The sequence below is a fragment of the Vanessa atalanta genome, chromosome 2 (genome assembly GCF_905147765.1).
Source record: "Vanessa atalanta chromosome 2, ilVanAtal1.2, whole genome shotgun sequence".
Lineage (NCBI taxonomy): Eukaryota > Metazoa > Arthropoda > Insecta > Lepidoptera > Nymphalidae > Vanessa > Vanessa atalanta.
Window position 1 is genome coordinate 1,090,823 of NC_061872.1, and position 15,796 is coordinate 1,106,618.

Here is a 15,796-nt window from a genome sequence, read left to right on the forward strand (position 1 = left end):
GGCCAAGTGCGAGTCGGCCTCGCCCTTAAATGGTTCCGTAGCAGCAAGACATTTTACCCTTTGGAAGTGTCCCTCGCGCAAACTATTCAGTTTAGAAAAAAATGATACTAAAATCCTCAATATCAGTTTTGAAGATCTATCCATAGATACTCCAAATGTATGGATTTGATTAAAAAAAATTTTGAGTTTCAGTTCTACGTACAGGGAACCCCAAAAAATTATCGTTTTTTTTCTATCTTTGCATGAAAATCTTGATGCGGTTCACAAAATGTATCTACTTACCAAGTTCCAACAGTATATTTCTTATAGTTTCCATAAAAAAGTGGCTGTGACATACGGACAGACAGGCACGACACATCCATAAGGGTCCCGTTTTTTGCCATTTGGCTGCGGAACTCTAAAAACCGCTGACGCTTTAACAGTTATAATATATTAAATAAATTATAATCATGGCTTACTAGGGCCTTAGCCCTAACGGGTAAATACACAGCTGGCTGGATTATTATATTTTTCCATTTTAATGCTGATAAATGTATGTTTATAGCTTTTTGAAGCTAAAAATAATTTTAGGTCAGTTTCAAACCCACATAAATGTTAAATGATTATACCAATTTCTTCTTGTGTGTGAAATTCTACAAAATTATCTTATATAAATATATTTACCAACACAACATGAATAGGAGCATATCATGAAATCTTTAGCAATTTACATACCTGAATAACATCGGCAAATAACGTTTCGAGCATTGACATTTACAACAGGATCCCAGACAAAGTTCAAAATACTTCAATTGTAATTTGCATGCTGAAGGTTATTGAAAATTATATTTATGGATCTTAAATTAAAAAATCTTAATTCTAAATACCGCTTGTAGCTAAAACAGTTCAAAAAGCCTGGTGCATTTTCGAATAGTCGTTTCTTGTATGCTTGCTTTTTATTAGCATTCTATTCGAATTTTTAAGGTAATATAATATAATTTTGGTGCTTAGATTGATGAGACATATTAATCTAAGCACCAATATGCACTTCGTGAAGTTTTTTTGCAAAGTAGGAAATTATTTATTGAACAAATCAATGAACAAGTCGCCATGGTAGAGTTCAATGCAAAATGCAAATTTTTAATGCAATCTGTCATTCATTTGCAATTCAAAAATTTCGATTGAGATGCTGCTTGGCAATGAAACAATCCAGGCACATTAGAATAATATCAATCAAATTATAAATAAAATACAACAACGGCTCGGATCGCAGGTCTGTAGAAAAATTAAACGATATAAAAATACGAGCTATAAAAAATTAAAACAAAAGTGTTCGAAGCGACATTTATACATTTTTCCTCCAAGCCTCAATGATAATTTTGGTCAAATTTCGATAACTACGTTAGAAATATGTAATAAAAATCTTGATACTCTTAAAAGTCACCGTTCGCTTGCATCGAACAATTTAGTTGAAGATGTGACATCGACCTCTGAATCCCCAGAGAAATATTTTAGAGAGCTCAGCTAGATCACGGTTCCAATAAACGTTCACATCAACAGATATGAGCTTGTTTTAGAGAGTGTCATTTTATAAGGATTCACTGATTCTAGTATGTGAATTACGCATGAGCAGGTAACAATTACTTATAAGCAACACTTGATTTATTTATTTCCGTCTATTGTCATTTAAAAAAAAAAGAAAAGAAAGGCAGACTGCTAATTGGGTACAGCTACGTCTAATTGTACGTGGTAATTACAGTGGCATTCATCTTAAAGCTGATATACAATAATACTAAGTATTGCTGATTGGTGGAATATGCGGTGAGTGGTATTTTATATCTATTTGTTTTTTATATGGTAGGTGGCAAACGAGCAGGAGGCTCACCTGATAAAGTGACTACCACCGTCCATAAACATCTGCAACACCAGGGGGCTTGCAGATGCGTTGCCAGCCTTTAAGGAAGGAGTATGCTCTTTTATTTTAGGTTCCCAAGTCGAAATAAATATATATAAGTAATACATACTATAAATTATGTACGATATACTACTATGACATATTGAGATCGATTATTATCATAATGATGTCTGTCATTCAGGTCAGTGTTAGAACACTCTTATTCGGCTGTCTTGTGTAAATGTGTTTCGGTTTGAAAGGAGAATGGCCAATGCTCTCAGACTTGTTGATCTTGCCTTCGGTGCAACTTTACTTTTCTTTTTTCTGTTCTCCGATAAGACAAGACACACGCACGCACGCAAGCATGCACGCATGCACACACACAGTTTTTGGTTTTCAGCGATCAGACCGCTATTGTAGACCATTTTATTAATATATTTTTTTTAGTTATTCTTATATCATTAGTTCTTTAAATATTTTAATAAAGTAAAAATAAATAATTGATTAAAGATCGTCATAATAACCTCACTTATTGAAATGCGCTCCATAAATGTTGGTAAATATTTCATAGAGATACAAAACACTTAAACGAGTCAGAAAATAAAAGTCCATTTGATTTTACGAAAGATTTATTATCGAGAGGTATTTTCTTTGGGCGCTATTGACATACTCGTACTATGTAATAGGATAAGAAAATATTTTTGTCCGACTTTTATTGAGTAACATTTTTTTCTGGGAAATATAAATAGTAAACTAACTTTTTATAGGGAATCATTCAGACAAAGATTTAATAAGTAGGTAATAAATGAAATCTCAGAAAATCGTAATCAAAATATTCTTTAAGAGCCGGGGCGTTTCGGAAATGACCGAAGCGAACAAACGATCCAAATATTCTTATATTTTCCAAATTATGTTTTTGTCCCATTTGCTATTGAGACACTTGGATCTTGGAGTAGTAGTGCAAAAAGCTTCATTAAAAGTATAACACCTCCCTCAGTAACACTTTAGTCCTAAGATTTATGTATATATTATTATTTTAGCGGTGCACAATAAAGTATATTAATATTAAAATAAAAACGACAGTTACAACGCCCGGAGACGCTGTAAAGGCCAGTAGGGCTAACAGCACGGCTACATACAGACACAAAAAAAAGTTGAGAGGTGTCAAGGGACACACGGATGGAACGAAGTTCTTATTATTATAAGAAATTATTATTATTATTTTTTTATTATTTATTATGTACAAAAAACCTGTATACACTCAACAAAAATAATCGTCGCGACACCACACTGTTCAATGCGAAATAGAAATGAAAATATCTGGCTTGCTTTCTATAAGAGAATGAGAGAGATGCAGTAAGAGAAACATGCGCACGCCGCACAGCTTACAATACTTTACTAAACCAAAAAGTGTCGTTACAACTTTTCGTGAGAATTTTTTCCGTCTAGCCCCCTTTCACAACGCGCGATAAGGAACTTCGTTCCAAAAAATATTACATTAAAATATATTATCATATAGGAATTTTACGGTGACTTATATTACGTTACAGAGGTAATACACATCATCAAGAGGAGCCGAGGAGACACCGAGGAGCATTTCTGCTTCAAGCTTTACAAATTAATTTTCATATGACTTTAAGTTCTTTGCATTACTTGAAATTTTTTTTATTATATTACTATATTAAAATATCTTAGAAAGATATTTTAATATAAAAATTTGCTTTACCAAACTATGAAACTAATTCCTGTTTCGTTATCATCATAAACTATAAATTACTAAGCATACCAGCTATGAAAGATAAAAGTAATTTGAACACGGCAAATTATAAGAGAATTGCTTACTTCTCGAATATCTATACAACAAACTGCAGCACGGCTGAGATTTTATCTTGAATTAATTACGGTTGGTGTTTAAAGTAAACGCTATTAAGATCGCCGTGCCTTCTAACTCAAAAAAGGTCTATTTCACAAGACAGACAAATAAAATTAATTTTTAATTTAAAAAATAAATATAAATAAATATTTTTTTAAAAAAGCATTAATTTAATCGGTACATTAATAGGTTAAATCTGAATCCGAATCCTGAGAATGGAAATGAGAAAGGAATGAGGACCGCGGTAAACCATAATCGCAGGCGAAGTCGGGATGGATACCGTCTAATCTCATGTTACGCAACAATAAAAAATCAATATATTTATTGCTGTCTTTCAGTTCAAAGGTGAGTGAGCCAGTGTGATTCCAAGCACAAGTGACATAAATCTTAAACAATATAATCGGAGGCGCTGATTGGTTGGCGTAAAGACTGGTCAATACATTTTGCAATCTTGTGTGAGCTAAAGTATCAAGCACAATCGTCTTTCCAAAATAAATTAGGACTAAAATATTCTAAATATCGATATTAAAATTACATGTTAACGCCAATGGTCTACGCCTTCTCCACCTTCTTTTTTTTTTTAATTTTAAAAATAAAATCATTACAAAATGTTTTCACAAAATATTTATAAATAAATATCTTTCTATGTACGTATAAAGAAACGAAGCGCCGTGTCATCAGACATATTTGTCTTAACTTTCGTCTGTGTACTGCCTAAAACACCGGTGACGGCATTTAAACATTTACTTTTAATTCCGTTTTCTTCCTTCGAGTAAACTAACTTAAATAACTCCAATTAATCACGGTGATTTGGTTTCGGTTATGGGTCATTAAGATATTTAATAAATGATAGAAAAAATTAAAGGCTTTGTTGTTTTTTTGCGTTTATCTTTGCAAATTAATTATAACTAATATCAATAGAAAAATATATACCACCCCCTTATTAGAAATTCTATCGCCAAAAAGGGTTTGAAGGGTGAATGATCCAGTGTAACTACAGGCACAATAGACGTAACATCTTATTTCCCAAAGTTAGTGCATTGAAGATGCAAGGAATGGTTAAAAATTCTTCTTTTTATGATAAAGGTGGCAAATGAGTCGGAGGCTCACCTGATGGAAAATGAGTATCACCGCCCATGGGCAACACCAGGGAGCTTGCCGTCAGGTTTCTCATTTCCCCGTCCACTGACCTTAAAGGATATTACAACACTAATGACTTTTTAGTTGACTGCACACCTTGGGAATGAAATGATCGCCTCCAGGCTGTTTCAAATAACTAAAATATAATTATCATTGTACATGGAAAATGGTTAAAAAAAAAAAAATATATATCCCGCTGAGTTTCTTTCGCCGGTTCTTCTCAGGTCCGAGGTGCTAAATTCCGAACCGGTGGTAGATTTTTGACAATCAATAAGCAAGTGTAAACACTTCTATATTGAATAAAGATTTTTGACTTTGACTTAATCATAAATATTTTAAGATGTACCTTCATAACAAAATCATACCTGTTCCACTTACTCGCCCTTTGTTAAAGGTAATTATAGACATACAATTATTTATAGTTAAAACCGAAACTCGACGTATATAATTTTAAAAGTAAGGCTGTAACAACGTGTGCCTGTAATTTGTTCATACGAACTTGTAACCGCAGCGTTACATTACTAAGGCTAAGGCCTCCCCTCCCTTTGAGAAGAAGGTATGGAACATATTCCACCAAGCTTCTCCAATGCGGGTTGGTGGAATACACATGTGGCAGAATTTCGTTGAAATTAGGCACTTGCAGGTTTCCTCACGATGTTTTCCTTCACCGCCAAGCACGAGATGAATTATAAACACAAATTAAGCACATGAAAATTCAGTGGTGCCTGCCTGGGTTTGAACCCAAAAATCATCGGTTAAGATGCACGCGTTCCAACCATTGGACCATCTCGGCTCCGCCATCGCAGCATTATGTTTATAAAAAAACGATGCGACTTATAAGAAGCAGCGAAATGTTTGTAAGTATACTCTATTCGAATCATATCAGGAAAAAGGCCAAATAAACAACATTTGACAGCAAATTGACGTGATATCATTGGTCGAGGATTGATTAATCGATGATATTCAATATGCATTTGCGAAAAAATTGCGTTTTGAACTTCGAAGGAACTGTTATCGGTTTTTAAAACTGTTAAGATATATTAATCAAAAACTCTTAGTAGTGCACAATATATCTGAGATAAAAGCAAATAGCATAAAATACTTAAATCTAAGGTTTGTTTATCTTTTTTCCTACTTCCATTGGAATAGGCTGTAGAAGGAGGCGTACGACGACTGGAATCGCTATTATCGGTTGAAGTTGACATCGTTAGCTTTGACCACTACTGCGAATGGGCGAAATAATTATCGCACGCGATTTAAATTGTCAATTTAAAGCATGGTCTGTGTAATACTTTACTTGATTGAATGCTTTGAGTTAGTCCTTCTAGATAAACATCATACATTCTATCGCCAATCAAGCAATACTTCTCATTGTTGCGTTCCTGTGTAACTACTGCACAAGGAACATATTAATTTAGTTGACGAGGCGTTGCTTATGCGAGGAATGATTAATATCAATAGCAGAAACAATATATATCAGTAGTGTAGACCACTTACCACCAGATAGCCTATTTGTCATTCCACTATGTATATTCTCTTAAAACTTATTAGACCTTTTGCTTGAAGGTTAAATAATAACAGCCTATTTTTACTTTACCCAAGATAATAAAATTTAAAAAGACTATACAGAAACTTCTCGACGAAATAGCAAATACTCAAAGTGTTGCATTTATTTTATTCATTATTTATTTATTTTTATATGAATATTTATAGTATATTGGCAGTGGATAGTTTTTATTGTAGGTTCTGTTTAGGAAAAGACTCAAAAATCACTGATCCTTGTGATTCGGATACATTTACCGAATGCGTTGTTACCAAGGAAAAATGTACAGTCAATGTGTGATAGTAGTTTAATTCAATTTTCATCAGTCATAATTTTTGTTAAAGGAAATAAGTTAAGTAAGTATTAAGCGTAGAATATAAATTACGAACAGTAACACAATAATGACCCAGTAGCGTACAGTGTATTTTAGTGCTACTTAGTAGCATAAAAGTAGCATGTGAAAACTATAAAACTAATGTACTTCGGAAAAAGCACGTGACGTATTACTTGGACTAACTAGTAGGTACAAGGTAGGATAACTCGTACGATTGCATTTTATGAGCTTAAATTCTCCGGTTAAGACTAGTGCAAGATTTGGTTTTTGTATAAGATTATTTGGAAAGTAATTTTTTATTGTTCCAATAGATGATTTAATTGTATTTTTTCACGAAATTCACACTTAAGGTGAAATATAAAAAAAACAACATTTGCTAAAATATTTCAAATAAAAAGTAACACTTCAATATTTTTAGTGTGACATAGTCACCGTGTGCACAAAACGCGGTCGACACCGTTAATTTAATAAACACGAGGTCCATTTGAAAATCCTTTTCAAATTAAACATTTCTGGTAAATTAATTATTAACCTATGACAAATGTTCACATCGGCAATAACGCTGTTCGTGGCCATTGAATAAACATTTATTAGGGCATGTTTGGAGCAATTCTAATGCGGTTTGACGCATTGATTAGCGCGCTAATTCTAACGATCAATATTTGCATGTTCTATGGACTGGATAAAATAACAATTTATCGACCTATTTGTTTTTTTACCCTGTAACAATTACCATACATTATTCATTAGAATGAAATTAATAATCACATCACATAATTCAAATATTATTTTGACATTCATAGACGTTCTACTGGGCATGTCTTTTAAGTTCTGTCGTTTCCATATTTCTCGGCAATTTTGAATTTCGAACGGTTCTATATTCGAATGTGTTTAAATTTTGAATCTCAAAACAGTTGACAGTATTAGGATTAATGCTATTGTTTAGTCTAGCGGTACTATTATACCAAGTTTATCAGATAAAGGGCGTTGAATTATGACACTTTGTATCTATAAAAGTAAAATAAGTAGAGAAACAAAAGAATATTTGAAGCCATATGGAATCATTTCTTTCAATCATTTTAAATATTCGATGGAAAACTATGATATAGATTACAAAAACTCAAGGTATTCATTAATATACTTGCAAGATAAAAATGTTTGGATAATATCACTAAAGTAAACACCAGGTACACAGCAATACATAGCATTCTTGTGTTCCGGTGTGATGGGTGAGTTAGACAGTGTTACACAGGGGAACCATCTTAGTTCCCCATGTTGGCGCTGCATTGGTGATATAAGTTATGGTTAATATTTGTTACAACACCATGTATTATTTGCTGGTGAGCACTTACCATCAAAAATCAAAATCAAAATATACTTTACTCAAGTAGGCTTTTACAAGCACTTTTGAATCGTCGTTTAAAAAATATATTAAGTGAAGCTACCAGCGGTTCGGAATGTAGATTCTACCGAGAAGAACCGGCAAGAAACTCAGTAGTTACTCTTAATCAACATTTAAGAATACAGTTATGTTAGTTAGATACAATTATACACGTATGTAATAGATCCTGCCTGGATGTCAACAAGTATTAATTCCACGCTTTTTCATCGTCTTTTTAATCTTGTATTAAATAATATGTATTCTTTACAAATGATTTGAATTTATGAAACTGCAAAGTTAAAAATGTCTGCGACATTTTATTATAGAAACGGATACCTTGCCCCAAGTAGGATTTATTGACTTGCGGAGTCGGAAATTTGGTGTTATAAGTTTATCCTTACTTCTTGTGCAGATACAATGATTATCACTGATTTTATTAAAGTGAATATACGTAATATTGTTGAAAATATATTGTGACGCAATAGTGAGTATTCCTTTTTTTGTAAAATAATAACACCAAACAAATAACATCCCATGTGCCCTTTATTCTACCATCGGAAACATCATATGGCCGACTTGCCATATGTCCGCCTTTCGATTTTATGAAAGAAGTCTACTTGGATAAAGTATATTTTGATTTGCATTTTCTAGACCTAGATCCTAAACAACTTAACTAAGAGTCTCGTGTTTGAATGCGACTTCTGAATTCTTCAAGTGCCTTCATTAGAGTTTACACTTCACCATAAGTGCTGTGCATTGAATAAAAAAAAAGGGTGGGGACATCTGCATGTTTTCATATGCTTGTCAATAGCTGACGTAATGAAGAGTAGAAATTAAAAAGAACACCTGTACACAAGTGCTCGTATCTTGTATTAGCTTGGAAAATTATTTCAACGTGAAATGTGTTTTAGTTGAATTGAAATAATGACATCATATTTCTGAGGAAAATTCAATTTCCAAAGAAATTCTAGCAAACTAAATTTCGAAAAATTTTCGATCAGCTGCGCTATTTTGTGTGAACTTACTTGATATCTTACTTGTTTTCACTAGTTGAAAACTGATTTACGGTAATGAGCTATTGTTTTACGACCGCAAAAATTAGTTCAACAAACACATTAAATAAGCAATGAGGTAAAAGTTCCTTCAGGTTTAAGGATCTGTTCCTTGCAGTCATTTCTGTAGTCGCACAAATGTCGCCTTGGTAATAAAAAAAACATTAGCATTATAGATTAAAACCGAGTCGGTATTACCCAACAAACAACTAGCAATACACGCGGTCATTGGTCAAATCAAATAGAGCGCGCTTCCCCGACTTCCTGTTACACAATTCCCTTCCTTTTCAAGAAATCCCATAGATTGAAGTAAGGTAGAGGAAATACGTTACACTTCATAGAGTTTTATTTTAGATGCAGTTTCTTTGGAAACTGGTTTTGTCCGTAGTCTCGTGCATCGGAAAGTACGTATTGATTTTCGTCCCTTTGGATAATTAGTATGCGAGGAAAGAAGGAACGTCTATAAAGGTACCAACTTGAACTGTTAAATTTCCATAGCGCAGTGGGACATTTTGTATGACGTGGCCGAAAATGGTCAAAAAGACATCATTATTATTTGTATGATAAAAAACAGCTTTAGAATATTAAGAGCACCATAGTTAAAAACACGTTTACAATAAGCCTTTTGGAAGTCTGAATTAATGACAGAAGAGATTTTGCATCAAGTATCCCTTTTTTAATTTGGAACCGTGGGAAGTCCTAAATAAACACGACCGAGAAATTATGCAAGCGCGCAGGTAATAATTAATTTATGCCATATTATGCAAAGACCTACAAAACTTGGTTTTGAAGCATTTATTTAAACGATTTTGTTTATTTTCGAGTGTTTAGCGAGTTTATGTTTGAACTGCTCCCAAAATATTTAAGAACTAATTAAAATGATAATCTTAATGATGATTTTCTTGGATATTTTATAAATAATCGTAATTTATATGCTTATACATGTCACGTCTTGAGCTATTTAACAACAATTTACTTTAAGCGATCAGATCCCCTTTTCTGTGAAACAATATGTAGGCGGGTGGACAAATGAGCCACCAATATTAAGATAAGAGGCCCTTAGTACCAATAGACATTGGCGTTGAAATAAATTACAACCATTCCTTACATCGCTGATGCGTCACCAATCTTGGAAACTAGGGTATTATGGCATTTGTGTCTAGTCACACTGGTCTCACCCTTCAAATCCGAAGAATAATAAGTATTGCTGATTGGTGTTAGAATATATTATGAGTGGATGGTATCTACTAATCCAGGCGAGCCTGTATCCAAGCCCTACCACCAAATTGATAACAATTAGTAATTTTAATTTATATTTACACTTAAATTTTTATTTGCCCCTATTTTCATCAGAATTTTTTATTTGCTCCTATTTTACTTCAATACGTGTATACTATAATTTTCTTAATTATTTATTATAGGCGATGTCACAGATCTCACTTTAATATTTCAGGCTTATATTTTGTTGTCGGTGAGTTCCGAGTATTTTCTTACAAAATACATCTGATTTAAAATAATGTGTTTCGCATTATATTGGTCACCGTTTTAGCTGAATGAGTATTCAAGAGTGAAAAAGAAAAATTATATCGCTCACCAATCACGCAGGGCTTGATAAACAAGGCTGCTAGCACTAAAATAAACGTCACTAATTGCGTAATTACCACATATTAAATAATATGCCCAACTAATTTAGAACTGTCGTTTAAAACAATAAAATCATCGAAGTGGATAAACCGATGTATTGTATCAGCAATTATGAATTCAAACTAAATTATTAATTTAAATATAATGAAGCTTAGTAACTAAAATATATAAATATTCAATAAAATGATTGAAATATAGAGTTACAATAATGAAATTAATATATTTTGGTATATCACACACAAGTAGAGAGCGGTTGTGGAGAGGGACAAGACTGTATGAAAGAACTTCATGATAGATTAAATACCTGACGCTAAAGACCCCGACCCCCTCCCATGCACACGCGAGCGAAGCCACAAATAAATAAATAATAAATAAATAAATATTGGACAACATCACGTACATTACTCTGACCCCATATAAGCAGCTAAAGCACTTGTCTTATGGAAAATCAAAAGTAACGACGGTACCACAAACACCCAGACTCAAGACAACATAGAAAATCAATGAACTTTTTCTACATCGACTCGGCCGGGAATCGAACCCGGGACCTCAGAGTAGCGTAGCCATGAAAATCGGTGTACACACTACTCGACCACGGAAGTCGTCAAATAGACAATACTATCCTTATCCAATAGCAAACATCAAGATCGTAAGAATTGTTATGAACAATTTAAAAAAACCATGATAATTTTATTTGCTTTAAAAATATCGCAATTATGACAATATTAAATCTCCCTTTAAAATACATTTCCTCTGCAGCCTTATCTCGAGCCTATTTACTGGAAATCTGCGATGTCACTCCACGAACGCTTCCCTTGTTACGTAAAGTTGTGTAACTCCTGACACTTGAAAGTAAATTGAGACAATCTAGAAAAGTTCGAGTTGAAAATATTGTTTAGACGTTTACGCTTTCATCTCGTGGCATTTGTTTTATGAAATGCACTTCTATTGAAGCTCGGTGCATTTATTTGAAACTTTTATCGTTGTTTTAAATAACAGCCGTTAAATAACCCACTGCTGGGGTAAGGGCTCCTTTTTTCTTTGGAAAAATGTTTGGATCTTAATGCTTAGTTTATCATCACAGGTTTCCTCACTATTTTCTTCACTGCCAAGTGCGAGATGAATTATATACACAAATAAGAATCCGAATCGTCGGTTAAGGTTTGAGTGTCACTTATGATTTTTTTATTTGACATGTGAAACCCCACTTCAGGCATCTACGGCCCCAAGGTTATACTTATTTTTTAAGCTCCAGGTACTGAGCAGGACTTATCCCTTTCCCGTTCCTGCTCCACCGTCTCCTTATAGCCCATGACGGTCTCCACGTCTCTTGTACCTTGTTCTATAAAAATATTTAAATTTCTATACATTTCGTTGAACGGTATATTATACTAAGCACTATACTGTCCACCGTTTTCCAGTTTTGGTAGTCGTATGTTAATGTACGTTATGGAGTATTAGTATTTTATTGTATCTTACTAATATAATAATTATTATAATGTTTATATGATGCAGCCCGATAATGTTACACTACTAAGCAAGCATGAGCAAAAGGCTCCTCCTCCTCTGTTAATCCACCGCGTTATTCCATTACGAGATGACGGATAGACGTTTGTTTTACAATTTCTTTTACTTCACGATGTTTTCCTACCGTCATTAATCTACGCGATAAGATAAAAAATATTAACATTATATAGGTTTGAACGCGCGACCTTTTGTTTGTATTTCTATTTTCAATTCTTTTTATTTTATTATTTAGAAGTAAAACCGCTAGCAAATTTACATACTACGTAATATGTAATTATGTGTGTATATTTTTTATATTTACAAGGTAAACGAGCTAATGAGCTAATTTGTTAGACGACGAAATGTTTTTGTCGTTATTAAAAATATTAGCTTCATATTAAGTTTAAATATCATTCAATGTTCGTCACATAAAATGAGTGTTCCATTTGCAGTTATCAATATAAAATTATATAATTTAATATCCATTCACAAGTACACAGACATACAGTTCTTCATAATATGTGCCTATTTTTTTTCTAAGACCGCAAAGACACTTAACTGATCTGGATATTAAATATCTTTTGTAATAATTAAAGCAAAACGTAATTCATACAACCATTTCCTTTACCTAAAACTTTTTCTACAAATTCCGGAAATCCCTCAGCTGATCCAAGAGGAAAAACGCACTTTGCGTCTTAGCACCAAACCACCGGACTTCTGCGAGTATTTTAATTATCCTAATCCTCTTTTAAAAAATTTGAGAAATAAGTCTAAGTTAAAACGACGTAATAGATATGGTACAAGATAGGACCGATGCTTTTTCAAACTTAAAGATAATTTCCAAGAAATTGATCAAGGTGAAATTGTTCTACACAGAAAACTATATTTTTGTTTAAAGAAGATAAGCGAGTATATTCTTCACCAAATTTATAAGCACCCATAATATATTGAATGTGTGTATCTCCTGTGCCAGTAATTATTTGAACTAGACTTTGGTCTTGACACTCTTTTTTAAAATAATAGTCTTATGAGGTAATTCGATAGAATCGATAGATCTGACGAAAGCAAGCTTCGGCACGACACAGGAATATATCACAGTAGCACAGTTAACTCTGGTCTGCTACTGAGATTTTATTTACTCGATTGGCAAATCTTCATTGGGACCTGCAGCTTTATAAGCTAACAATTAGACTAACCTTAAATTCCAATTTATTTTGTGCTCAATAACAAATTCATCACAATTTCGATATAATTTAAAAAATCAGAACACGTTCAATATCGATTACTAAAGAATCACTCAAGAAGTCAGCATCTCATTTCCCAAATATGAAAAACAATTTTTCTCCCATTACAAAAGATTCAGTTAAACAAATAAAAGTGAAGAGGGTTAAAAAGAACACTTGTAATAATTAATTAACAGAGTTCCCTTGTCAGTGTTGTCCTTCGTCCGTTCTTTCTTCCTGGTCGAACAGTTCCTTTGAGATAAAACTTTTACCAGATTCTTAAAATAAAACAACCCGACCAATTCAATTATTCTTACTATCGCTTAAAATGTTTTTGAAAATTTTCGTAAAATTGAAATAATAATGTATGTACATACATAATATCTTCAATTTCAAATAATAGTAATTCTATTTAATATTCTATAGAATATCTTAAGTAACAAAACATGTCCAGTAAGATTTTGATTAAATGGAATTGAAATCAAATGATAAAGATTTATTAACAAAAAAGAAACACTATTAATAAATTACTATATAAAATATAATGTGTATATATATGAAAATTCGTATAATATTAGAGCAAGCAAGTCAAAATAACGTCGCTGACCTTGAATCACAGCCTGCACTTGTAGTTCTGTGATATATGCTAGATAGAGTTGGCACCGATGGAAATGCGGCTGATCCTGTCAAATCGATACTCCTAATCTACCGGATAGCATTCAAATAAATCACACATCACCTACATAATTGTCAATCTGTAATATCACCGAGGGTTTTCGTTTAAAATGATATGATTTCACCCAGTGATTGACTTGAAGAGAAAAAACATCCTTGACTTATTTTGACATAATTTTGAAACCACAAATAGCTTTAGGTTTTTTAAACTTGACTTATTTCATTATGTCTTTATTATGAGACTAAAGAGAAATTCTTATTTTTCCTGCAATCAAAATGCAAGCAAAATGTTTTGCTTTTACCATAAAAAGTTACACAGGTTACGGCAAAGTTACGTCAATACGGCTTACCCTGTCTCCGAGTAATCCCGGCTTAGTCGTGTTTGGGTAAAACGTCTGCTAGCAAATATGTCACTAGAGGATTTCACTCTAGTTGGCTTTTGATTCAACACTTATAGCTGGTATTCGGAACGTCATTATCTCATGTTCTGATTAAACGCCCTTTAAAACGATATCCGAAATACTTGTTACAATAAATTTTCTTATGATTGATAATTCTTGACTGAAGTAAAATATATTAGGATACCAAACTTAATTGTGATGTTTTATTGAATATGGATCCAAAATTGATAGGAATTGAAGATTTTTTTTTTCTCGTATACTTAGAAAACGCAATACCAATACGGGATATTCTGGTTCATTTTACAGTTATGGAGTCGAGTCCGCTTAGTTAAACACATTCGAAGTCACAATTATTATTCAATACAGAAACGTTGCACTCGCTTATTGATTATCAAAAATTTACAACCGGTTTGGAAATAAACAAAAATGGAAGAAACTTAGTGAAATTAAATTGATCATCATTAAAGATTCTTAATGCTAAAACGTATTAATTGCGATTGTGATTTACTGCTCGGTATATAACAGCCTGTAAATTTCCCACTGCTGGGCTAAGGCCTCCTCTCTCCTTGAGGAAAAGGCTTGGAGCATCCACCAGGCTGCTTCCATGCAGGATGGTATCCACCAACCCGCAGTGTGTGGATACACACGTAGCAGAATGTCATTGAAATTAGACACATGTAAATTTCTCCACAATGTTTTCCTTCACCGCCGAGCACGAGATGGATTATAAACACAAATTGAGCACATGAAAATTCAGTGGTCCTTGCCCTGAGTTTGTACCTGCAATCATCGGTTAAGATGCACGCGTTTCATCAACTGAATCATCTAGGCTCTTATAACATAATATAACATATAAATACATATCAACCTAAAATGGCTCAGAGCGTGAGCATCGTCTACACATATCTTTAGGGAAAGGAGAAAAGGAAGGGCTTACAGACAGATCAATATCCTATAAGTTCAATATTCTTCTTAGTTTTCGAAACATAATATTTTTAATATGTAAAATAATGAAATCCTTTTAAAAATGGTATTGAATATTTTTAAACAATTTAAAATTTTTACCTGTCAAATTCACCGACGCCCAACCCGTTTATTCCTTACTAATATAGAACGGTACCTCTAATTTGGACCCTCGTCAACACAGCCTT